The 27,631-nt window shown below is 44.8% G+C and overlaps 1 protein-coding gene across 2 annotated transcripts in view; it reads right to left on the bottom strand.

The window, feature by feature from the left end:
* PCGF5 (polycomb group ring finger 5) overlaps positions 1–26,925 on the bottom strand; it is a 118,358-nt gene extending 91,433 nt beyond the window's left edge. The window contains exon 1 of one of the 2 annotated variants that reach the window (XM_065922899.1): positions 26,797–26,925. The gene's annotated coding sequence lies outside the window, so the exon portion shown is untranslated. The remainder of the gene's footprint in view (positions 1–26,796) is intronic. The other variant, XM_065922900.1, reaches the window with a different exon arrangement.
* Positions 26,926–27,631: the final 706 nt, after the last annotated feature.

Genomic DNA, 27,631 nt, shown 5'->3' with positions numbered 1-27,631 from the left:
TTCTCTCAAAACTCACCTTTATTGAAGGCTTCTTCTCTGCCCTGTCCCACTAGCCCACCTCCCTGCTGACATTCCTGGGAGAACCTCTCAGACAAACTGCTCACTCTCAAGTCCTTGTCTTGGGGCCTGTTTCTAGGAAAGCCAAACTGGCATTTCCTCTCCTTTGGGACTCCCCTTCTCTACCAGATAAAACACCAGGACTGGAGAGAGGACCTCGAGTGTCTCTTTAGGCTCTAGCATCCTTTGCTTTCAATGATGAAAGCATCCAACTGAAACTGATGATGAGGTTACCTCATCACTGAGCCACTGTATCTAATCTTGGCGCCTAGCTCCATAAAAGAGGAGGAAGAAGGCAGCACTGACTGGATGCCACCAGTGAGGTCCCTGTGGCTGCCGTGATGGTGACCTCAGCTACAGAGACCCTCGTACCCAAGGTGATGCACTTTCCCAAGGTCATCATTATGCACCGACTGAGGGATGCTTGAGCCAAAAAGGCCTGTTCATCTCAGCCCAAGTCAAGCCAGCTCTGAAGGGCCACTTTAGTCCCAGCGCTCCTCGGGGGGCTGCGGAGGCTGCCGCTGGGCCTGCCTTCTTGTTTCTTTCCCATCCTTCAAAGGGCTGATAAATATCCTGAGTGTTCAGCTCCACTTTGTGGTCGGCTTCCCAGAGGACCCCACCTGTGATGACTTCATTTTAAATTTTATTTATTATGTCATGAAAATCACAGACTCTGGAACTCTGCCTGTGGAAGCAGGCAAGTTCCTTTTAATGCTATAAGGCCAGGAAGTGGTGGAGACAGGAGGAAATAAAGCAAAGTTTTTAATAAGATGGGAATAAGGCAGATACAGCCCAGCTATGTATGAGATGCAGTTTCGGTTTCTGAACAAAAGCAAAAAATACATGAAAGGTCAGCAAAGTCAGTGAAACTGAAAGTTGAGAGAACTCAGATGAGGTAGTCTCAGAGGGCAATGAAAGAGAGAAATCTCTCCCAGAGAAAGAAAACAAGAATGGCCTTGCCAAGGAGAAGCAGACTAAACATACCATACATACCAAGTCAAAAATCATGGGGCAGAAATAATCCATCTGAAAGAGGGCCCTGGACCACATCCAACCCATAAGAGATACCATCCCCCGGTGTGACCAAGGCAAACGCCATCCTGGGAACTCCCACCAATGAAGCTCAGGTTAGATCATGCTCCTGAAGAGGCTGGGGAGATTTCCACGATGCTACCACAGGCAGGGCCTCTGCAGAGACTCTCCCAATGACACTGAAGGACCGAGACGGCTCTCCAATGAGAAAGCTGGTGATGCTGCTCTGCCAAAGGTTGTGCCCGACTGGTGGCAGCCGGTTACCTCCTCTGTTTGGCTCTGACCTCCTGGAGAGGAAAGGAGGCTAGCAGTGGATAACGACTGGAATTTAAAATAAGTGGTAAGTTGCAAAGGCACCACTGAGAAGGTGACATCTGGGCAAAGAGATAAGGACTTAGTCTCATGGTCACCAGGAGGAAGGTGGTGACACAGAGAGAAATGAATAAGCAAAGCTGATGCCAGAGGAAGAGCAAGAAGATGAGTGTGGCCGAGAACTGAGAGGGTCTGAGGTCAGGGAGATGAGGGGCAGGTCTGACAGAGCCTTCTGGGCCACTGTAAGGATGCTGGCCTCTACTTAGAGAAGGTGGGAAGTCCTGGAACACAGCTGTGTTGAGCGACATAATCTAACACTTTCATTTCCCTTCTCTGGATTGATTTTCCTCTGCAGCATTTCTTACCGTCTGACAAATTATGCATGTTCTGTATTTACTAACTGTCTCCACCCATTAGAAAGTAAGCCCCATGAGGGCTGATGATTTTTTGTCTGTTCTTTTCACTGCTGCAGGGTCCCCCAGTGTCTGGCACTTAGTAGATAATCAATATTTATTCAATGAATGAATGGGTCATCTTGAGAAGAACCTGAAGAACTTTTCTAAGTGGCAATATGAATTCAACAAAGAGTATGTTTCTACTCCCTCCAAAGATATTTAGATAGGCACTGTGAGGCCAAAACAACATATTACCTTCTCTTTCTTTTAGAGACCTAGGTGCCCAAAGATAGAAATATGTTTCTATTAATAACTTCTAAAAACTGGATGCTTAGATGCAGAAGAAAACCAGACTCATCGAATCAGCAGTTTGGGAGGTTTTACACATATGGAATTCATTCATGAAACACACACCGAGAGACAGTGTCTATGAGATGCTCATTAACGAGGTTTCAAGTGAACAGGATTCAGAGCCGCTGCCTTTCTGTGACAGGCCTCCATTCTCAGGGGCAGACGGGAGCAGGGGAAGGGAGGAGAGCATGTACAAAGGACACGAGTGCCCTCGCTAGCAGGACAGGGAATCCCCTTTGAAAATCACTGAACCTGGGGCAAAAAGAGCTTGAGATTCACCAGTATAAGGAAATGTGTCCTTTTTGTATACAGAAGTTTCCAACATACCAATAGTTTATGGTCTAGAAAGTTTTCTAAAATAAATTTAGGTGTCTTTTTGTAATATTTGTGTTTCCTGATCGATCCACAGACTCAAGGCATAACTGAAATGATCTCTGTGCACAATAGTGAAAAATGCTACAGGACAACATCAGTGAAATTTAATTGAATAAAATGGAAATATTCTGGAAATGTACTGGAGGGAAGAAGCGGGAGGGGACAAGAGTGGGGAAACTGCCAGGAGCTGCTGAAGGAGGAGTCAGAAGGGGCCCCGTGGTTCTGTTTCCCTCTGGAGGTAAGGCCCCCACCTCCTCACCACCATCAGCCCGTTCACCCCTGAATTCAGAACTCCTCTGTGAGCTTACACCAGTCATGTAACCTCACTCAGTCTTCGTCTCCTTGTAAAAAGGAGGCAAGGGACTTCCCTGGTGGTCCCGTGGTTAAGACTGCCTGCCAATGCGGGGGACACGGGTTCGGGAAGAATCCACATGCTGTGGAGTAACCAAGTCTGTGCACCACAAGTACTGAGCCTGTGCTCTAGAGCCCACGAGCCGCAGCTACCGAAGCCTGCTCGCCTAGAGCCTGTGCTCAGAAACAAGAGGAGCCACTGCAAGGAGAAGCCCGTGCGCCACAACTGGAGGGTCGTCCCCGCTACCCACAATTAGAGGAAGTCCGTGCACAGCAATGAAGACCAAAAATAAACAAAATTATAAAAAGCGGGGGTCGCCTTACAAATTCCACCTGCTAGAAGGTAAATAATGCAACACATCCAGCACTTAACACAATGCCTGGAGCACAGCGAGCCCTCAATAAACATCAGCAGTCATTGTGATGATAACACTGCCCATGAGATTTTATTTTCCAAACATGGCTACACTAACATATACCTCCCACCCGACAGGGCTCCTTCAGTGTGGTGCGGACATGCCTCCATCAAGCGTTATGCCTGTGAACCCTCCTCTTGAATCTGGGCAGGCCTGTGACCAGGTACAAGTGATTCTATGTGACTTCCAAGGCTGGTTATAAAAGGTGACACAGCTTTCCTCTGGACCCTCCTCTCTTGAACCATGCTCCCTGGGAGCCCCAGGGGGCCACGTAACAGGTCTGGGTCCTTTGATGCCTTCATGCTGGAGAATCCACATGGAGAGGTCACACAGAGAGAAGGACGCATCTGAGGAGCCCAGGTGTCTCAGACCAGGCACCAGTAAGCGAGCAAGCCTTAAGGCGATGCCACCCCAGCCTCTGAGCCTTCTGTCCTAATCCTGAATGGAATGGAGACAGGCCACACAGCCAACCAGAATCAAAATTCCTCACCCACAGAAACCACGAGAGGCCACAGATGATTATTTTATATCAAGTTTGGGTTGGGCCTGTCAGTCTATCAGACGGCCAGAGAACTGCCAATAATGACTCCCCGTTTGCTTCTAACAGAGAAACCACAGCACGTTACTCTTTTGTTTAAGAAGGATTCCAACGGACCGCAACATCTTGCTGAGAATAAAAAGAATTGGGGAAGCTCCTCGGAGAACTGGGAGACTCGAGGGAGGGGCCGCCTCTCCTCCATCAATGAACCCCCAAGGCCTCAGCAGCTCACTTAGTAAGTACCATAACTGCGTGAGATGAGCCACACAGCATGGAAAAAAGTGAACAAGATGCATTATGAAAACCATGTATTCAATAAGTATAGACTCCTTCCACCTGGTGCTGGGCATTCTGTTGTCAGGCTACCTTCCCATCACCTGCAGGAACCCACTGAGCTTTCTGACACACACGCAGTCCTGTGATGGACTTCAGACTCTATGAAGCAATCCATGATCAGCAGGGGATGGGAGCAAGTGGATGAAAAAATGAATGAATGACCCCTGCCCCCAGTCTGTCCTCCATCAGACAATTCTAAGGCATGTTCCTGGAGGGTCACCTATGGGATCAAGTCCCAGCTATCCATAGTGGTCACCAAGTTGCTAAACAAATCTTGGCTTCAGTTTCCTTTCTTTCCTATTAACTCTTTCGAGGAGCCAATCCTTTTCTTTGGTATTACTACTCAATATAAACTAATTGTCCCTTAAAGACTTGTTTTTGTTACTTAGAGGAACCCAGTTTAAGACTCACTTAAATTTGATTTAGTAAAATATGACTTATGTTCAACAATAACCCTATAAGGCAAGTTATCTTCTAGAAAGTGATAGAAATGATAAGAAAATAATATTGGGCTTTTCTTGCATAATTGTACTTTGTGTTGTCCTTTAATTTTTGGCTTTTTTTTCTTTTTTAAAGAGAGGAGGTATCTAGTGTTAGGTGACACTTTTCTCAAAGGTGTATGGAGTCATTTACTCCTTTCAATTCATGATCATAAATTTCTTATGGGCTTTTAATGCTTCCAAGTACTTGGAAGTACTTCCTACTACATATCCCTGGTTTGTTAAATCCCCCAAACCACCTTCCCCATCCTCATTCTCATCTGCTTTCCTATTCCACTAAGAAGATGGGAGCATCAGAAGAGAAGGGCCATACACTCCCACCACATTCACCCACCCTCTACTTGCAACTCACCAATCTCCTACCAAAGTAGGTATCAACTCATGCCCTATAAACATACCATCCTTACGGCCCACCCAAAGACATTTCCCCAGCAATTCTTAGCTCCCATCAGCATACAAACATGCCCCTAATGCTACCTCTAAAAAAATAAAAGCAAAGAAAGTTCTCTTGATGCCACTTTTCCTGAGAGCTGCCACCCCTTTTCTCTGCTCCCCTTTTCAGCACATCTTCATTAGCATCGCCTTGCTCTTCATCTTATGTAATCCATCAGTAGCATCTCTCACAAACAATCACTCCCTCTTCCTTGATATGCTTTCTTCACATGCCCTCCAGAACACCACCCTGTCTTTGTCTGCCCCCATCTCCTTGGCTGATCATTCTCCATGCGCTCTGCTGTTTCCTTCTTCCTCCCTGATCTCCAGATGGGGAATGCCAAGGGTTCAATGCTTTGAGCAGAGAGAGAGAAGAGAAGAGGACATTCTGTTGGTGATCTCCTTCAGCCCAGGGCTTTAAATACCACCTGTACACTTCGAGACCTCCCTCCCCTCCTCTCCAGATTCAGGCCCAAGCGCATCCTCTGTGTATTAGTTTTCTACGACTGTTGTAACTGTCACAAATCTAGCCTTAGGACAACACAAGTATTATCTGATGGGTCTGCAGGTCAGATATGAGTTTCACTGGGGTAAAAATCAGATGTCGGCAGGGCTGTGTTCCTTTCTCAAGACTCTTAGGGAAGATTCGTTTCTTTGCTTCTTCTGGTTTCTAGAGGCCACTACACTCCCTGGCCTACTGCCCCCTTCCTGTCTTCAAAGCCAGCCACACTGAGTTTCTCTGACCATCTGATCCTTCCAGAGTCACATCTCCCCCTGGCCACCAAAGGAAAGGTTCTCCACTTTTAAGGACTCATGTGATTAGGCTGGGCCCACTGGATAATCCAGGATAATCTCTCCACCTATACGTCCTTAATTTAATCACATCTGCACAGTCCCTCTTGCTACCCAAGGTGGCATGTTCACAGGATCCGGAGATTAGGATTTGGGCATGTTTGGGCGCCACTGCTCTGCCTCTCCAAATGGCTATCTAACAGACATAGTCGCTATGTTCAAACTGAATTCCAATTCTCCCCCATCACAAATCTCCTCCACCCACAGCTTTCTACATCTTGGTTGACTGCATCTTTTCAGTTGTTTAGGTCCCAGATGAGAGAATCATCCCTGACTTCTCTCTCTCATATCCCGCATCTAAAGCACAAAAACGCAGACTTTATCTTCAAAATGGATCTAGAATCTGGCCACCTCTCGTCACCTCCACTAACACCGGCTGAAGCCACCACCACCTTGCATCAGAACTGTTGCTGTCACTTCCTAATTGCTGTCCAGCTTCTCCCCCTACAGTTCATTTTTCAGAGCAGTCAACATGATCCTTCTAAAAATTAAGTTGACACATTACTTTCTGATCAAAATGCTCCAAGGACTCCCTAGGTTACTGGGAATAGAAGCCAAAGCCCCCGATAGTCTCCACCCCAGTTGCCTTTCTGACCCCCTCCTTGTCATCCCTTGCTTTCTCCACTCCAGCCACGCTGGCCACTTGCTGTCCTTCTAGCCCTCCAGATGGATTTCACTCGGGAGCTTGGCTCTCCTTGTTCTTCTCTCTGCTGTAGAGAGAGAGAACTCTCTCTTTCCCTGATTCCCTTAATACTCTTTCCCTGATACCTATGGCTGTCTTCCTCAGTCCATGTACTAGTCTTCTATTGCTGCTATGAGCAATTACTACAGAATCAGTGGCTTAAAACAACATCCATTTATAATCTCCTAGTTCTGTAGGTCTGAAGTCTGGGGACAGCAACGCTCTGCTGGTCCCCTGCTCACGGTCTCACAAGGCCAAAATCAAGGTATCAGCAGGGCTGCGTTCCTTTCTGAAGGCTCTAGGTATTAGTATAAGCTTCCCTGATAGCTCAGTTTGTAAAGGATTCACCTGCAATGCAGGAGACCCTGGTTCGATTCCTGGGTGAGGAAGATCCGCTGGAGAAGGGATAGGCTATCCACTCCAGTATTAGTATTAGTAGGCTTCCAGGCTCATTCAGGTTGCTGGCCAGACTCAGGTTCTTGCAGCTGTAGGACTGAGGTCCCATTGCCTCGCTAGTCACTGCTCCTCAAGGCTACCCTCCCTTTTTTTCACTCTCCACGTTATCCCTCTCCAGCACTGGCAGGCTGTACCTCCCTCACATCTGAATTGCTCCAAACTCAGCCACATCTCTGTGACCCAAACCACTCACTCTACTTTAAGGGCCACCCAGTTTATCCAGGATGATCTCTGTATTTTAAGGCCTGTAACTTTAATTAAAGCTGGAAAGTCCCTTTGCCATGGACCTTACCCTATTTACAGGTTCCAGGGATTAGAGCATGGACATCCTGGGAGGCATTCTGTCCGCCATGCCTCCTTTCCTGACCATGGCATTTATACTGCAACCCAGCTCTCCATTCCCCATCAGAGTTTATCTCCTTTTCTTGCTCCATTTTCTCATTTTTCTATAGCTCTGACCATCTTATAACAAATCATATAACAAATATGTACTATGCTTATTGATTATCATATGTATTCCCCTGGTAAAAAGTAAACTCCTTTGGGTCAAGGATCTTTCTTTCATTCAATGCCAATCTAAATACTAGCTAGAAGGCATGGAATAAGCACTTCTTGGATGAATAAATAAACTTATCCTGTCACTTTAACATCCTATAACCCCATTTCCACAGATTGCTTTTAGTTTCGACAGTTCAAAAACACTTTAACAAAGATCTTGACTGGTGATAAGGAATATGGATAAATATCAAAGGACTGATCTCTTAACATTGCCCCACTGCTGAGGTGAATAGTATCTACAGAGGATGAGATGGCTGGATGGCATCACCGACTCGATGGGCATGAGTTTGAGACAACTCCGGGAGTTGGTGATGGACAGGGAGGCCTGGCTGCTGCAATTCATGGGGTCGCAAAGAGTCGGACACGACTGAGCAACTGAACTGAACTCAGTTCTCACTAATAAAGACATCAATGTTTGCTGAATAAAAATGTTTGTTATTTCTACAAAAATAGCAATGCTTTATTTTTTATGCTATTATCCAAGTACATGAACAAAACAAATTGAGTTGTTGAGTTCATCTGGTCTCAATATGCATAGAAAAATAAATGACTAAAATTGTCATAAATGATTTGTAAAACCTCCAGAAATGCCTGTGTAGTGGGAAAAAGAAACATACTGGTTTGAGGAAGTACCATGAAGAAAGAAAGCACTGATACCCACTGATGTTGAAGACTGCCGACTGCCAGTCAGTCAGTTCAGGGTCAGAGGGATTATGACAAAGCAAGAGAGAAAAAATATTTCTTTTGAAGACCAAGTCATTTTAGAGATCAAATCCAAACTTCACAGAGAAGGCAACTGAGGCTCAGAGAGGGTAAGTGACTTGTCTTATCTCACACAGTGAGTCAGTGATCTGATACTTTGGACATACAGTCTTACAGAATAGGGAAAGCGAAAGTGAAATTTTTGCAACCTCTCCAGGCATTTAAAATGTTCATTTAATGAGCTGATTCTCTGCTTCAAAGGGCTGGATCCAGCACAGACGCTAACAGACGGGGAGACTCTCCCTACCAGCCCCACGCTCCGCCCGACCAGGTCAAGATGCTACAGAGAGCGGACAGGCCGAAGGGCATGGCGTGGCCGCAGGCCTTGCAATCTCAGAGCAACTTGAGGAGGGCCCCTTAAGACATCACCACACAGGGACAGGCTGATGGGGCCACACATCTGAGAAGTCAAGGGGCTGGGGAGGAAATGGAACGACACCTCACTAGATTAACTGTGTGTTAATAGAGGAAAATAATTGTTACCTAAGGATCTTGACAAAATCTGGAAGTATTTATAGATGTGAACTTGTTGCCAGCAGAAAGGCAAAAAATGAAGGAATGTATATTTTCAGAAAAGAAATAAGACATGTTTTGAATGGGGTTCTCACACAAACACAGAGGACAGCAGGAACTGATGCGAAATAGCTTCCAAATTTACCAAATCACCACCTTCTGCTTTCTGAATACCTACAACAGAAATGCAAAACAGCACAATAATTCAGTTCTATATTTAAAACAAGAGACAAGAACTATTTGTTTGGTGCTTCTTAAGACAGTTTCTCATTTACTTTTGAGTTTCTGGCAGTAAGAAAAAAAAAGTTGAGAAATTGGTTGATTAAGGCAATACACACAGAGTGATTTCCTCAATGAGTGTGCATCAATGTTATGAAGGAGGAGAAAATAAGTCTATTTTTGGAGTCACCAATCAACTTTTCTCACCATGGATACAGGATGTGTTTTATAACTTTCCAGAATCACAGATGATTCAAAATGACCTTGGTAATAATTCAGACTAAATCTCATATTTTATACATGAGGAAACTAAAGCTTAGAGAATTGAGGAGACTCTGACGCTACAGCGCTTTAATGACACATCACGACAGAACTAAGTCCCCTCACTCCTAAGGAAAAATGTAAAACTGTAACCTCCGAAAGAAAGTATCCCTCAATTTCTCTCTGGGTTTTATTCATTTGTAAATGACATGAAATTGTTTTGGCAGTTAAGATCTCCATATGCTTCTATGTGATTGGGAAAAACCTTTTCAAAACTAGAGTCTTATAACTTCAACATAACCTGAAAACATCCATGTGTTTAATACGGGCCCTTAAGGTTTCACCCTATTTCCTACCAGTCAAGCAGGCCCATCTGAAAGAGAACAGATAAACCACGTGCGCTGTGTGCAGCAGTCTATGACGTCCATTATCCTGGATATTTAATATTTATACTCTTTGATTTTTCTTTAACTTCCCTCCATTTTCATGTAGATAAGTATATATCGATATAGCGGTTTAATCATTAAGTTGTGTTCAACTCTTGTGACCCCACGGACTGTAGCCCACCAGGCTCCTCTATCCATGGGACTTTCCAGGCAAGAATACTGGAGTGGGTTGCCATTTCCTTCTCCAGGGAATCTTTCTGACCCAGGGATCAAACTTCGGTCTCCTGCACTGCAGGATTCTTTACTAACTAAACCACCAGGGAAGCCCAACACACATATATACACACCTGCACATATATGTGTATATTTGGAAAGATCTGTGAACTTGGATATGTGGTAGGGGTAGATCAGACTAAAACTTAAAGCAACACAATCGTTCATGTCATGTGCTACTAAGTGGAATTTACTTTCAAACCTCCAATCCAGCAAGAACAGTCTCGACACTTTACAGAGAAATCTCGTAAGGATTCATCCAGCATTTATTGTATGTGTCCACTATGTGCTGGGTCCTGTGGTATGAACTGGACATTCAAAGGTCACATCCTTGCCCTGACTAAGTCAACAGTCTAGTAGAGACATGTGTGAACAGATGCTCGCTGTGGTGTGGTGGTGCATATAGCGGCTGGATGATGGAATAGTGGCGATAGGATGGAGGAAGATGACCAACTATCTTGGGGGGTAAAGGGATAATGCCTGGAAAGGGGACAAAATTACCAGCAGGGCTTTTTAAGGGAACAGACGCTTTTTCCCAGGCAAAGACAAGGAATTGTTTTAGACGGAGGACTTACCATGTGCAAAAACAAAGAGACAAGAAGTGGAATGGCCTAGTCAGGATGCAAGATGCAAGGTTCCACCTTCCCCACACCCTATGCTCTGTAGCCTATGTCAGTGGGGCTCACTTTACATCTGTCATCACCTACCTCAGGGACCGCCATGCTGCCCAGAGATCACAGTTCCTGTCCTGGGGCCATCTACTCTTCCCCATCCTAGACCACTCTTCCATACCTATATCTTCCTTCAAACTCCGATATCTTCTCCCCTGTCCTTGAGCTCAGCTAAGGAATGAGAAAAAACTACTGTCCAGGGAAGCGACAGGTGATGAGGGTGGAGAAAAGGGAAGGCCAGGTCAGAGAGCTCTACAAGACACCCTGGAGATCTGGACTCCATCCTCAGACTCTGTCCTCAGCCATAGATTTACCTCCACAAACGAGGACTCTGGCAGAATGGCTGTGAGGAATAAGAGTGCAGAGAGTTCCAGTAAAGAAATTAACATGAATGAGAAGTAAGGAGGGTCTGACCCAAGTCAGAGTCTATGAAGCAGACAAGTTTATGTTAAGGAAATAAAATCAAAACCCTATTTTTGACTGAATGGTAGGGAGGTGGAAGAGAGGACTGCAATTTCTTAGCCACACAATTATATTTAATTTTAATCCACTGGTTTTAATGCTTATTGTTTCCCAAGACATTGTAATTTACATAATTTTAATATACAGAAAATTGTGTCATCTGCTTCTAGGATCATCATTGTAAGAATAACAAAACAAGTAACATCTGAACTGAACTAAGGCCTATGATTTTTGAGCAAATCAAGTCATCCATTGCCATCACCATTGGAAAACCCTAAGAATAACAACTGTTTCTTCACCAGGATGGTTAAGTCACTCAAGTTTTAGGACAAGTTAAGACAAAGTATAGGAGATACTGTAAATTTTCCTAAGTATTTGGCAAAGGATAAGGACTAGAATTCCGGCTATGTGGAAACTTTGCAAATACATATATTTACAGGTAAACATATACATGGGCTTCCCAGGTGGTTTTGTAGTAAAGAATCCACCTGCTAATGCAAGAGATGTGGCTTCAATCCCTAGGTCGGGAAGATCCCCTGGAATCAGAAATGGCAACCCACTCCGGTATTCTTACCTGGGAAATCACATGGACAGAGAACCTCGGCAGGCTACAGGCCATGGGGTTGCCAAGAGTTGGAATGATTTAATGACTAAATAACAACAAAACCTATACACAGGAAATAAATGTATAGCCTTTCCCAGAGAAAACAAAACATCAAAAAGTTTCTAATGTAATTTCCCCATGATCTCTTAGTCAAAGGATATAGAAGACAGAAGGATCCCTTGGGAAGAAAAACAAAAAAAAGAGAGACACTAACTTTGTATCTGTTCATCACTTCAAATATTTTTCCTGTTAGGTGACATATGGGTTTTAATGAAAAGGCTATTTTTTTCTTCTTAGGCATGTCCCCTCTGATAGCCACCTTTAGTCATCTCTGTGTGTGCACGTGCACTTAGTCATGTCTGACTCTTTGCAACCCCATGGACGGCAGCCCACCAGGCTCCGCTGTCCATAGGATTTTCCAGGCTAGAATACTGGGGGAGGTCGCCATTTCCTTCTCCAAGGGATCTTCCTGATCCAGGGATCAAACCCACATCTCTTGCATCTCAGACATTGGCAGGCAGATTCTTTAACCCTAGCGCCACCTGGGAAGCCCACAAAGTAGGTGCATTCAGGCATAAAGGCTATGGATACTTCCTAAATTGCTACAAAGACTACACATGAAGATCTTTACCTGTGAGTCACAGCAAGTGTGCAGAGCTTGAAACAGTGGCTCTTAATCCTATCTGCACGTTAGTGTTACTCAGGAAGTTTAAATTATATGTACACACACATATATATATATACATATATATATCATATCTGGGCCCCACCCTAGACCAATGGTATCAGAAACACTATAGAGATAAGCCCTAGAAGACCCTAGGTGATTCCACAAAGCAATCAGAATTGAGAACCGGTAACCAGAACCTTGTTTCTTTAAGTGCAGTCTGAGAACAACAGCATCCCCTGGGAGCTTAAAGGAAATGCAGAATCTTTGGTCCCACCTGAGAGCAAGTGAACTGGCATCTGCAATGAAATGCCATCCAGAGTAACATGTGTGTGCACGGTGAAGTGTGAGATGCACTGACCTAGAACAGGCTTGCACTAAGTGGGCAAGCTCTGAATAAGACTGATTGATGGGCTGAATCAATCCCTCACCTTAAAGGTCACACTCTGACCCCAGCGTACAAATGTATTAAATGTAAAGTACTTGCCCAGAAATCAGCTGGGACAGCTCCTTATAACCTGGACATGCTGCGAGAGGCAAGTCCTCCCCTGCATGGTGTGGGGCATGGCCTGATATGAAATGGTCACAAGCATATCTCTGACATCTGATTCACAAGAACAGCTGAATCTAGAGGCAGGGAATGGGGCTGGGGAAAGGTACAAAGGAAAGTAACTATGCCTGTAATTATTAATAATAAAAAAAAAAATCGAAAGTTACATTAAAAAGAAGTTCTTCCCTGAGGTCTAAACTTTCTCATCCACACAACAAACATTTCTCCTTTAAGGTATACAAAATCTCTTGTGATCAAAATCTAGTTCAACAAGACCTCTAACTTTGGGAAATTACATCATTCTGAAATTCCTTCATCTCTTGCTTGTTAGTCTCCTTCTAAGAATTTCCTCATAGAAAACTAGAGAGTTATAGAAACTGTTAGAGATCCCACGTGCCAGTGGCGAACATCTGGTCAACCACAGCTGGGACCATCAGGGGCCAAACCTATTGGAGATAAAAGAACTTGAAGGCAACCTGAGGATGCAGTGAATTTAGCCACCAGAGGCAATACCAAATGTAAAGAAATAACAAAATGTCATTAAGTTCAAATTTATTTGAGCTCTAAAATTACTCCACCAGAAATGCAAGATAAGACCATCAATTTAATTAGTTTCTGCAAAACAAAAGAACACAGTACTGGCTTCCTGTACAGCCATTCTCACTATTCTGCCATCCAAATGACCTCTCCCGTGTCTCTTCTTTCTGTTCTACTCTTCTGACCCCAAACAGACCACATTGGTTCAGAATTGAGAGACAGAGAAGATCAGACTGAAGCAGAAGCAGTGAGAGAGGATAGGAAGAAAAGAAGAAACATTTAAGAAGCAGAAGCAAGGGTGTTTAAACTACTTGGCTGGGAGTCAGCCCTCCCTATACATCAGACGCATCTGGGCTTCTTTGAAAAGTTACGGATCCCCTGGGGCCCACCCAAAGCCAAAGAAGCCAGAATCTCAGGAAGGCGGGAGTCATCTGAACTTTTTTAAAGCTCCCTCAAATGATTGTGAGACACAGTGATTCCAGAGGACTGGAGTCAGTCCTGAGGGAGGAGTCTAACTTTGAAACAATGTTTCTTAACTTTTAATGTATATTTTTAAAAGCTCCAGATTCCATGTAAATCATTCTCTAATGTACTTATTAGCACTGGATTACTGTTTTTTCTTACTAGTTTTATTTTTGTCAATATAACTCATGCAAATTACTACCAGGCTTAAAATGAAAAGACAGCAGTAACATCTCTTACATCTCCACTCACCCCCAAACTAACTTGCCAAAGGCAATCTACTCTAAAAATATTTAACTATTTCTCTTTTGATATTTAATTTTATATTCCTAAACAATATGCTTATACTGATATTTCTTGATTTACTTTTGACTTTCATTTAGTAATTAATAAAATTACCAATGTATTATTAGACACTAGCTTATCCTCTCCCAGACTCCTATGACAGAGTGAAGTCAATATTTTTCCCCAACCTCTCTGGTAGTATGTACAGTCAGGGTTAATAAGGTATGTGTCTCAGTATACTGCACCAGTCACTATTAAAATACTTCCACACCAGCTGGTAAATAACTGCTACCTGAGCTTCTCTTAGGTCCTTCCAGGGACCCTCTCCTGTCCCCACTATCCGGCAAACAAAATGCTAACGTCTGATACAGGAGGGAGCTTTTAGAGCAGTTCTCACTCCATATTAGAACCTATGTTCTGATGGGCTACCAGTTATGAAATATTTTGAATATTTTCCCTAGGTGTGGCCATGTGATTAAATTTTTGCCACGGGAATATGAGGGAAAGTGATCTCTGCCACTTGCAGACTTGAACTTTAAACCTTTGCCCGTCCTTGCTCTTTCCCATTCCTGTGAGCTGCAGCGCACACAGGCTGCAATTAGGCGCTAGCCACTCACACAGGTGAGAACAATGCCTTAGATCCTAAGGCTGAGAGGATGGCAGAGTCACAAGGCGGAAGGAACCCGGGTTCCTGAAGAGCTGCATGGAGCAGAGACATCGACCCGTGTGAAATGCTCATCCATGAACTGTCACCCAAAGTAAACATAAATCTCACTCTATGTGCTTTTTCTTGTAAGACCATTTGATTTTTCTGGAGTTTACAATTGCCCTTTACTTTCCCCACTTAATAGGTCTTATGAATCAATAATTTATACCAAATACTCCATAGGAAATGGAAAGTCCCACTGAGGAATATCCCACACTTGGTCAGATGTAGCAGAGCAACTGTTGGTTTTGTTTTTGTTTTCATTTGGACACTGACTGCTGTTCTGTGTCAACACTGACCTCCTGTTCTAAGCTGGATGGGCTCCTCTCCAGGCCTGCTGCACTACTGCCACCTTGAAATTTCACTATCATCCTAGAAGTCTCCTGTGTTTGACTCTGTTTCCAGAAGACTGGGTATTATTATTCCTTCATTGATACCCATATTTTTATATCAATCCATAACTTCCTATAAAAAGATGCATAGAAAATAAACTTTTGAGACACTGCACATGCACAAAATGTCCATACTCTATCTCCCACTTGATAGTTTGTTTGAAATTCTAGATTGAGGAAATCAGAATTCTGAAAGAATGAATCCATTGTTTCTTAGCTGTCACTCCAATTCCCAAATTTTTTGTATGTGATCTGTTCCCCCACTCCAGACAGGATTTAGCTTATTCCCATTTTCATTAGTATTCTAAAAATTTTCAGTGTTATGTCATTCAGTGTTCAATGTCTTATACACACTCACTGTGGGGATCTTCTTTCATTCATTCACCTGGCTATCTTGTGAACTCTTTCAATCTACAAATGTATGTTTTCCAGTTCTGGGAAAATAGCTTTAATATGTCTTTGTTAATTTCTTCTCCTTTACTTTTCCCTGTAATCTTTTTAAAAAAATTTTGCTTATTTTAATTAATTTTCATTTTATTTTTTATTTTTGTAGTCTCTGGAACTCATTAATATGATATAACATGTGATCAACTAACTATTTTTTCCTCCTTTTTCTATCTCTGCTTTTATTTCTACTTTTTCTTCTGGTCCTTCAAATAATTTTTGCCATCTTATTTTTAATTAAGACCTATCTCGTATTGTCTAATTATTACCTTATAGCCCTGTTTCTATTTCATTAGTTATGGGTAGGTTGGTTTTAATTATTTACGTTTTCTTATTTTTGCATTTCTGTTGCCTCCATGATTTTTTTTCCTCATTTGTTCTGGTTCCTGCCTTTTCATTGCTGAATGGTTTCTTCAAACGTCTCATATTCACTGACTTTAAATGGCAACCCAATCCAGTATTCTTGCCTGGAAAATTCCATTGACAGAGGAGCCTGGGAGGTTACAGTCCATGTGGTCGCAAAGAGCCAGACACAATTGAGTGTCTAGTTGTAAGTTCCATGTTCATAGAACAGAAGGAGTAGGGTGGTTGACTAGTAGTGGGTTCACCATAGGAAGACTGGGTAGTAAGTTTTCTCATTGTGGGAGAAACTATCAGTATATGGTAGGTCTTTTATTTTGGGGGGGGGGGTCGTTCATTTTGCCCAGAGAAGAGTCCTTCAATATCCTGCCCAGGTTGGTGATTACCTGGCTATCCTAGGATTGGGAATGACTTAAAAAGAACACCAGGTCTCACCATTTGGTACGCACAATTTCATTAAATTACTCTGTTTTCAGTTGAGCATTTCATCCTTACCGTCTTTTTTTCTCCCTGTTATCCTTAAATCCAGAGCTGCTAATTTACCTTGATTTCTCCAAAGACAAAATATTCAGGACTTCCTCTTGCTATATGGGGTGGGAGAAGCGAACTGTGAGTCTTGTTCCTTTTAGATTTTCAATCAAGCCCTTATTTCCAGTCCCATGCCCTGCTTCAGAGCCTCTAATTCCAAAGCACTTCTGGAATTCTGGGGGATAAATTGGCCATTTCTTCCTAGTTTCTATTCCCGACCTCCTTTAAGGGCACTTAGTAGCACTTTTCTCCACTACACTAAGTCAGCTACCACAGGTCTGTCTGATTTTCATCCTCCAAAAGTGTGCTGGTGTCTCCCATCCTTAGTTTACCATCACTGCAACCGTGCGTCAAGAGGGACAGATTAATGTATGTTCAACCCACCAAACTGCCGAATCCCAATAACTCAATCCTACAACCAGAAACTGCCCCCCAAAGATGAGCCTTTCTTTATCAATTTTTGAAACACCCATGGCTTTTCTGTTTTTATAGACACATCTGATTAGCTAAGATGCTTTCTCAATTATTGTCATGTTTACCATCATTTTCTGTCTTAATCATAAAAACATAAAAAATGAAACAGATAATCCTTTTCTGGATACCAAAAAAACTTCTGATTTATTGACTCATTAATTAAGCCTTAAAAGATGGCAGTATTTAGAACACTAGATTATAATGCAAGAAAATACAGTTTGTTTTCATGCAATAAAGCTGTTTTCACTGATTCTTGCTACTTCAGATCAAGCCTATGGTGCCTGAACTGAAAGGCATTTGCCTTAATAATGTTCAAGTATTTCCAAGAAGACCTTTGACCACTGTACAAGTCATCATCAATACTGGAGTCTTAGTTATTTCATTTCTAAAAACAGGCAAAGGAGGAATGACCAGAATATTTAACAGATAATTGGGCAAGTTAAGTTTTCTCATATCCAAAGGATTACAACTTTCTGTGTTCCATTCAAAGGACAAAAATCTGACCGTTCTAAACCTGAAGATTATGATCTTTAAGGCTGAAAACTCAGGACTTATCCAAAACACTAAATTCATAGTTATAAGAAATAACTACCAAGTAAAACACTAATATTACACTTTTGATCTAATTCCACTCAAAGAAGCACATATTTTGGACCTGTCAATGTTTATAACTGCCTCCTGCTACTACTCATAACTTCCCTGAAAAGAAAACCAAGCACCTAACAAAGAAAAAAGACTCTTGTGCAGGGGTGGGTGGGGAATGAAACTGTCCTATTTCTTGAGCTGGGAGGGAGTTCCATGTATGTTCACTTTTTAAATAATTCATTGAACTAGACATTTACATTTCAAAAGTTATATATATGTTATCTTTTGCATTAAAAAAAAAGAAAAAAAAACTTCTTAGCAGTTAAAAGAGAAATAGATAAAAAGGCAAATTTTTCATTTGTCATAAATGCAGTGCTTTAATCACACTTGGCCAGAACTGTTATACACACTGACATGGCTAAAGGTAGAAAGGTCACCATGATTCACCTTCAGTGCCTAAACCAGGGTCCCACCAAAATTCAATAGTCATTTCAGTTGTTTTATTTGAAACACTTTACTTTAAAAAAATTCTTAAACTTTGGAATGTACCTTTTATCCCACACGGTAATGTTGAGATCTTACATATGTATGACACTATTTATTTGCAAAGCACTTTCACATCAAATACCTGGGAGACAGGACAGGCATTGTGTTCTCCCATGCTGCAGATGAGGAAGCTGAGGCATGTAACAGTTAATGAGTAAGGTCACTAACAGTGATAGAATCAGGACAAACTCCAAGTGCCATATGTCCGATCAAAGGCTCCTTCAACATTTTATGAGGACAAAGAACTTTCCACTCTGAATTAAAAAACAGGTTATCAAAGGAGGTCTCTGGGATGGTACCAGTGAGTTTCTGGAGATTCCTGAGAGAGCGAGGAGAGAACAACTCGGCATGGCTATGAAATCAACTAACTAAGGACTATGCTCACACCTTCTGAGTTATTTCACTCACTCCTGGTCAACGTAAAAACGCACCTGCTGCCTCAGAAGCTAGTTTAACTCCAACATAAACATGAGAGCTATGAGTGGTCTATAACCTGGGTTTTAAGGGGAACAAATGCCTGTCTGATATTCACAGGGCTTCCCAAGGGGGGCGGGGCGGGGATACCCCCATCCACAGCCATCTTCTTCCCCTGCACCATGCGTTGTCCACAGAGGTGAAGCCACCTATTTGGTTGGTTTGTGACACTGTGGCTCTGTTTCTCACTCTGCAAATGGATGGAGTTTTCCTATCAGAGAGATCGGGCATGAGAGATTTGGCCTCGTCTCTGCCTAAACAGTGAAAGGCAGAAACGGGTGTTTCTGCTCTGCAGCCTCAAACTTTCCATCCAGTAGGCTGTTCCAAAGTCTAGCCTAGGGTGTACACAGTTTGTAAGACCATTTTGGGCTTCCCACTGAGTTGTGTCTTCCAGCCTAGTCTTCATCAACAATGAAGTAAATTTTTTGACGATCAGCTGCTTCTCATCCATTTTTTAATTGGTAGCAAAGAAGGGGTGCTTTCCATGGGTCCTCCTCAGAGATGCCATCGCCTGCCTTTCAGTGAGAAGTCAGAGACTGTGGACATGACTCCACAGCCCTCCTCGGTGGGTTTCTGGGCTCACAAACACAGGTGCCCTAGAAGCAGGAAGCAAGCTGTGTGGTGAGGAAGCATCCAAAGACTTTGTTCAGTGGATACTTTATTGCTCCTTCTACCCTGGAGGGCAACACTAATCTGAAATTCAGGGATTCTGATTCTTTCCAGAGAAACTCTGCCACACACACGCCTGTGATCTGGGGTGGGTCTTAGTTTTCCTAGAAAGCCTTTAAAAGATTTTAGCTTCCTCATCTTTTAAATGAAGGAATAAAATAACTTCTCTCTTTTAAGATGCTTCCAACTTTATGAACCAAAAGCTCAGAAAGGCTTTAATAAATGTATTCCAGAATTTTAAAAGTGTGTGTGTAGTGTATGTGTCATTTGACACCCTGTCCTCACAGTTCCTGAAGATCAGTGAAATTCTACGTCATGGTTGTGTCACTTCAGCATCCTCAGGTTGAGCCACACTCTGAATTCACATCATTGCTCATTACTGATCTCTCCATCACGATGAGCTACTGCAAAAGTCCCGCAGGCCCTTCACCACCCAGCGCCGGACACCCTCCCCCTACACGCTAATCCTCCCTTTCCTTCGCTTTTGCTGAGCCAGCCACTACACATTCTACTCTCTGATCTCCAGCTCTTTCTCCCAGTCCATCAACACTAGTTTCCCTCGCCTTCCTCCTCATCCCAGGACCCATATGGAGCTGGCAGTTTCAATGATACTCACACCATCTCCACTTCCAATTTTCTGAGTATTGCTGGAGAAAAATCATAAATACAGGGAAGACGCGTCATATCACAAGGCTAAGGTGAAGGTTTCTTAGCAACTTGTCAGGTCCTCCTCACCACCATGGGCTCTTGTCATGCTCAGATCCATTCCAAATCTTTTCCCCGCTCCTCCACCTCCCAGCTTTACCTCTCACTCTCAATATACTTCAGCCAAGAAACTGGCCTTCTCTGTGTTGTTTTTTTTTTCTTTTTTAAAAAAAGAGGAACCAACCCATTTCAGATGCAATCACACTCCAAGTTTCCAACTCTCTTCTTTCAATCTCAGTTTCTTCTTGCCTTCATTTAATCTTTCCCCTTCCACGTCACATGTTCTTCCATGAATAACCACCTTTGTCATGATCAAATGATTTACTATTCAAAAGGGGGCTTTGTTTTAGAATAAAAACAGGCATTACTTGTCCAACTAACTGTAATATTTGTCCAAACACTATCCTACAACTGAACTGGGGTGACAGATGTGAACTGAGACTGTCTTGGGTAATCCGATACGTGGGATACGTGGTCACCTTCTCCAGCTCCTTTCCCTCCTGCTCCAGGAGCACTAACCGCCTTCCTGCTCCTTCTCCTGAGCTTCAGTCTCTTCCTCTCTACTGACAGCCACTCAGTGCATAGCGCTCTTGGGCTTTTCTGACAGTTTTAAGAGTGCCCACTGGCCCCCTCATCACCTCAAGTCGTCATCCTCTCATGTTCACAGTCCAATCCCAGTTTACACTCACTCTGCATCCTTTCCACTCAGGCACCTCTCAGGTCCCTGGCTGACTTCCGTCTCCACTGCCCAAAGGACCCTGACCCTCGAAGGCCACTGACAACAGTCTCACTGACAATCCTAACAACCTTTCCCAAGTACTCAATCTCAGCGTCTCTACCCTATTGGCCCCTCCAAATTCTCCTTCCTCAGTTTTCTTTACCCTAGCTTTTCCTTCTTCTCTTCCAGCTTTTCCTCTTGGCACCCTGTTAGCCTCTTTCATCTCCCTCCAAGCCCACAAACATGGTTTTTCTGAGCTCCATCCTGGCCTTTTTCCCTTCTCACTCACACTTGGAAACATTCTCACAGCTTCAGCATCCCCTGTCATAAGGATGCTCGCAATTCCATCTCTGTTTTTAACGGCTGCCATCCATTTGGACAGTTCCATAGGCAGATGGAAATCAACATAGACAAATCCAAACTTCCATTAATTAGACACATCTTCACTGACTGCATGCACTCACAGGTGATTCACTAGTGCCCTTCTTGATGATTTTCCACCATCACCATCCAAAGTCATTTAGCTTCAGTCTGACTCCTCCCTCAATTCCTTCATCCAATCAGAAAACAGATCCCAATGCATTTACTATTTCTACAGTGTCTCACCCACCCAACTGCCCCTATTCTAACTTAGGTTCTCAGTGCTTTTCTTCTGGGAGCTATTTTAATAGCTTTCAAACTGGGACTAACCAGGACACCTCCAATACAGATTGATTTCATAGAGCACAGCTTTCATCACATCATTCCCCCACTCAAACTACTGTTGATAGTTATCTACAGCCTACTGACCAGACTCCTTAGCCCAGTGTTCAAGATGCTCACAACACGGTCCCACTCTCCTGCCTCAAGGCTCCTCCCCCACCAGCTTGACCACATTCCTCTCCAGTCTTGGGTATGCTCATCTATCCTTTCCTTCAAGTCTTAGTATAGGTTGAACCCTACATCTCTGCCAGTTGAAACTCTTACCAATTCTTTAAAGCCTAGCTCAAGATTCCTTAATTAAAATTTCCCCATTTTTCCCCAGCTAGAAACAGTGTTTTCCTTCTCTAAAATCACAAAGCATTTACTTTATGCCTCTGTAACAGTTCCTCCATGTAATAAAGTCTATGATTACCTACCTTATGGGCTTCTCAGGTGGCACTAGTGGTAAAGAGCCCGCCTGCCAATGCAGGAGATGTAAGAGACGCGGGTTCAATCGTGGGTTGGGAAGACCCACTGGAGGAGGGCGTGGTAACCCACCTCAGTATTTCTGCCTAGAGAATCTCATAGACAGAGGAGTCTGGAGGTTGACAGTCCATAGGGTCACAAAGAGCCAGACACAAATGAAGCGACTTAGCTTGCATCTGTCTTAAGCTCCCTACATGCTTCCTAAGCCTCTCAAAGGAAGGGTGCCTATGTCTGATTAACTCATACACATTCTTATACTGCCTTATACATAGTAAGGTGAATGAGAGGCTGAAAGTTAACTTTGTATCTAGCATATAGCACATAAAATAATGAAAACATAGCTAAGATCATCAAAGCTAATTACACCAAATTCTTAGGAAGGAATAGAAATTAACCATTTTTGCAGCTGCTCTTATTAGATCAAGGATATATGAATAATTTCAACTAAAACTGTAGGACGATTATACATTCTTTTTTTCCTCTTTTTATTTTTTAAATTATGACAGTATGATAACACATTTACAAGAGACTTAGAAAACACACAATGAAGTTACAAATAGTTCCACTATATATTACATTTTTTAAGTAGATAAACTAAGATTGTAATTGGAGTTTCATTATCAAACTCTCAAAAACAGAATGAATATTCCAAAAATCACTAGGATACAGTAGATCTGAAAAGCACTATGAACCAATTCAACATAATTAAGATTTATACAATTTTGATACAAGAGGAGGATACAAATTCTGTTCAAGTTCCCAAAGACTATAAACTAGGAAACACTAGAACATATCCAGGAACTGTGTATTTTTTATCAGTTCCTTAAACTATACAGTTAGAGAAGGCATTAGGGATGATTTAATTCCCCTCCTCCCAGGCCAATCACCAGTTCTGCAGTTGAGAAAATTGAAGCTTTAAGAAATTAAGTTGTTCTCTTGGTCATATAAATCAGAAGTCAAAATATAACTTTCCATTTATTAAGGGCCTAGTACACACAAGGTAATTTACATACATTATCCCAGTCTTACAACAGTCCTTCAAGGCAGGCGGTATTACCCCCACTCAGAAATGAGAACATTGAAAAAAGTTAAGTAACTTGCTACAGACAGCCCTGCTTGTCAGAGACAGAGCTGAGCTTCGGCCTCAACTCTGGCTCAGAAGTCTAGGCTTTTCCAATTTTTTTTTAATTGGAGGATAATTGTTTTACAATACTGTGTTAGTTTCTTTCGTACATCAACATGGACATACAAGGCATACATATGTCCCCTCCCTCTTGAACCTCCCTCACTGTGGCAAAGGCAAAACCTTTACCAAGTGTCCTGAAATAGCCTTCTACTGTTTCTTCAGTGAATAATTACGCCAACTAAGCAAGTGCATACACTTACAAGTTGTAAGCCATCTTACTTGAAATTTTGGAGGCATGAAAATTAAGCAACAGCTTCATTACCATAAAAGTTTTAAGGTTAATTACTGCCAACATCCTGACTTTCTTGTCAAAAACATTTTTAATCTGGAAAAGATACATGTTTTCCTGCTTTCTCAATTCTTAAACAAATTTTTTAACTTAAAATACACTTGTCTAACCACATTCAACAAGTATGTGTTGATCCCTTGGATGTCCAAGGCACAGGGGAGGGTACAAAGTTGAATATGACATCATTTCACTCTGAGAGTTCATCAGTAAGAGGCAGAGAATCCACTAACCACAACCACTCATCCCCAACTATGGGAGCTCTGGCTGATTCAAGGACTTCCAAACAATAAGTCAAGACACTTGAGTCTAATCCCAGTCCTGCTCCCCAGGCAAATCATCCCACTCTGCCTTAGTTTCCTCAGTAAAGGAACTGATAAAAAGGAATGAATTATGCCAACCAACTTTAAGGTTCCTTTTAGCTTTAAAATTCTATTATGTCTTAGCTCACTCTTGAGATTACACTACTACAGAAAGGGAACTGCTGGAAGCCCGTTCTTCTCTGGCAGTAAATTAAGAAGAACTGGGTTCTGAGAAGATTCCTACAATGTAAAGCTATGCCTCCAAAGTTTATCATTTATAATCAAAAAGTTTGCTAAAGTTTTTCCTGAGGGGAGGTAGTATGAAGCACGACATTCGAATCCTTCTTCCATTATATCACTGACATATTATAGTTTTAATTCTTTACAATCCATTTAAGGTATTCAAATTAAAAATATACTTTAAAGTAACTTCTTCTATCTACTCTCCTATGGAGTTAAGCTATGGACAGTAACAACAACAACAGAGCTGAGGCCCCTGCCAGAGACGGAAACCTTGTATTCATTTAGTTAAATTAATACACCATATTAAGTGCTACCTACTAAGGACCATCCCAAACTATGCTACATTTGAGGTTGGTGCGCAGGCAGTGGGGAGGGAGGAAATAGAAATATCAGTATTTCAAATACCACTGAAAACATATAGTACTGTGGGAACTGATTTTGCCAACTTCCTTTCAATATCCTCTACTTCTCAACTAGCACAGGTATTATTTTTAATCATCCGTTAACCTCTACAGTTATACTTTCTCTTGACAAGGCTCCACATGCCTTACCTTTCTTCATACTCGGCATTTTAGGATTACAGCTCAATCCACCTTGTGCTGTTAATTTACCACCACAGAGGAGGAAATGAATCAACCAAAAGAAAATTGGAAGGAAAAAAGTTAGAACTGTCCCATCTTAGTGCCTTGCCCACAAAAAGGTTACAGTAAAGTTCAACAGTCAAAGACAGACTCACCAAGAAATCAGGGAAAAGGAATTTATTCATTCACTAGTCAACAAATCCTGAGTGCCTACTATGCCAGGCACTGTTCCAGGTACTAGAGTTACAGCAGTAACAAACCAGGCGAAAACTCCTGCCACAGGAGAGCTTACGTTCTAGTGAAGAGGGACAGGACTTAAAGAACACCCAAAGAAAATCTTCTCAGATAGTGATTAAGTTCTATGAGGAAAATAAAATAGGCCTGGGGGTGGTCCCTGGGGTGAGGGGTGAGAGGCCACTTAAGTTAATCAAGAGGGCCTTGCTGAGTAAATGCCATTTGAGTTGAGTTCTAAATGATGAGAAAACTTTACTCAATCTTAAAAGCGTAGGGTGTGGTAGGAATGAATCAAGTTAGTCTTTAAGGGTGGTCACAGTGGTCAAAAGTTTTGAATTAATGGTAAACTAGGTTCTTGTAGGATTTGGCTTAAAAAAAAAAAAAAGCCCTAAACCTAAGCCTTTAAGTAGAACCCCTCTATTTAGGAACTACTTATTTTTAAGATCCACTAACTTTTAAACTTTCTGCTAATTACCCTGGCGGTACTTAAGCAGAGGCAATTACTAGAGGGATGCCTTCTAGTGAGTCCAAAACCTCACTTGACACCATGCAGATTCTAATGAGAGCGGACCCACACCTGCAGCGAACAGTGGTGTCCACCGACTCATCAACTCGGCCAGGTGGAATCTCGCAACTCTTCTAAGAACGGGAAACAAGCCTCGGGAAATCTGGGCAAACTGACACCCCTCCCCCCCTAAAGTTTCCCCAAACTGCGGGAGGAGGGGGGGAAATAAACCCCATCCTTTTGCACTCTCTCCCCACCCCGGCCCTCCAGGCGTCACCGCCGCCGAACGGCCGCGGTCCCCGGGGCAGAGGCACACGGCGAGTACGCGCGGGGTGTACCGCGCATGAATCATCGGCGCCCGGTCCGCGGGGCGATGATTCATTCACCGCCCCGGAGGTGGCCCACGGCCACACATTTCGGGCGTACGGGGACGGCCGCACACGCAGCTTCCTTAATATTAAACAAATGTTCCAAAGTACAAACGCCCGGAGCCAGAAACGTGTCGACCCAGGCCAGGCGGCGAGAAGGAAACTGCACGTTTCGGCCGCTGCCCGAGTGTTCCCGGGGTCGGGAGGGGCGCGCGGAGCACGTCCGTCCACCCGGCCGCCGACCCCCTTCCAGTCCCCGACCCCGCTGGCGCGCGGGCAGCACCCGCAGGGGGCGCGGCGGGCGCACAGGTGGGTCCCCGCCGGCCCGGCCTCCCGCCCCTCCCCGCCACTCGCGGAAGGCCGACGCGCCCTCGCCGACGCGCCGCCCGCTCGCCCCTTTCCTCTCCGTGACATCTTATATAATAACCCGAGCTAATCAAAACGGAAGCGACGCGCGCTGCCGGGGCCCGGTTCCCGGCTGCCACTGGATGCTCGCGCCCCGAGCCCCCGGCCCCCGAACTAGGCGCCAGAGCGCGCGGCTCCGGGGGAAGGGCCAGAGCGCCGCCTCGGCTCGTCCCTCCTCGGAGAAGGCGCTGCCGCTGCCGGTCCCCGTCAGGAAGCCGCGAGCGTCACAAACTGCGTCAGCTTCTTCAAACACGTTTCACGGGCTCCCTCCAGCCGGGGAGCCGGCCGCTGGGGCAGCGGGGCCGCGGCCCGGGCTGGCGGGAGCCCCTCCGGGGAGGAGAAAGTTCCTCGGGGCCCTCCCCTCGCCCGCGCTGCGCCCGGCCCCGCCGCGCCTCCAGCCCCTTTCCGCGCGACGCCCGCCCCGCCGCGCAGCCCGCCGGCCCGCCCCGAAGGCAGGTTGGGCAACTTGTGACCCCCGGGCGCCCGGCGGCCCCCTCCCGCCCGTCCCGGCCCCCAGCCGCTCGGGGGCCTCCCCCCAGCCCGGCGGAATACAGCGACGCCAGAAACTTCCCCGGGCCGCGCCGGGCGGGGGAGCCGCCCGGGTCCCGGCGCATCGCCCTTACCTTGCTCTCGGGAGGCCACGAGCCGGGCGGGCCGCGCGGGGCGCGTGGTGCGCGAGCGCGCGCGCGTGGGGAGGTAGATGAGGGCGCCCGCGCCGGCGGGGGCGGGGCGGGGCCGCAGGGTGCGGGCGGGGCGGCGGGGGGGCGGCCGGGCGGGCGGGCGCGAGGAGAGCGGAGCCGGCGGCGGCGGCGACGGCGGGCGCGGGGCGAGCGCGCCGAGGGGGCGGAGGAGTTGCCGTGGGTTTGTTTACGCATTGCTGCCCGGCTCGGGGCACAGCCCGCACTCCCTGATTGGACACAAACTGGGGCACAGCCTCTCGCCGCCGCCCGCCAGGCCTCCTCGAGCAGCCGCCGCGCAGCTCCCGGAGCGCCCGGCCCGGCACGGCCCGCGGCGGCGTCCGGGCCTGGAGGGGACGAGCCGCGGCGGCGGCCGGGCATGGGGCCCACACGTGGGGCCGGGGCTCGCAGGCGCCCACCTGTAGGGGCCCGACCTTGGCAAGGAGAAATTCGAAACTTCTGAGGCCGGAGTCATCGTATCATCCAGCCATAGAAGCGTAGAAGGGGCACTCCCCCCCCCCCCCCCCACTGCCCCCACCCTCATACACAGATGGAAGAAGGAGGACGCTTGCCCTTGATGGGGAGAAGAGCAGCTCAAAGGTTGATATGCCCCTTTGGCGATGGTCAAGCTGAGACTTCCTGTCTGGTCTGTCCCTGGGAGATCGCAGTTCCTTCGCCTGTCTTCAGCTTCTCTTGTAAATCTGTCCTCCAGGCAGCATTCAATTAGCCATCCCAGAAGTGACCTTGCCAAAAGACGCTCAAGATCCTCAGAGGGCTCTTG

This window comes from Muntiacus reevesi, chromosome 2 (assembly GCF_963930625.1).
Source record: "Muntiacus reevesi chromosome 2, mMunRee1.1, whole genome shotgun sequence".
Classification (NCBI taxonomy): domain Eukaryota; kingdom Metazoa; phylum Chordata; class Mammalia; order Artiodactyla; family Cervidae; genus Muntiacus; species Muntiacus reevesi.
The sequence above is the reverse complement of the archived record's forward strand: the minus strand, read 5'-3'. Positions and strand labels throughout refer to the sequence as shown.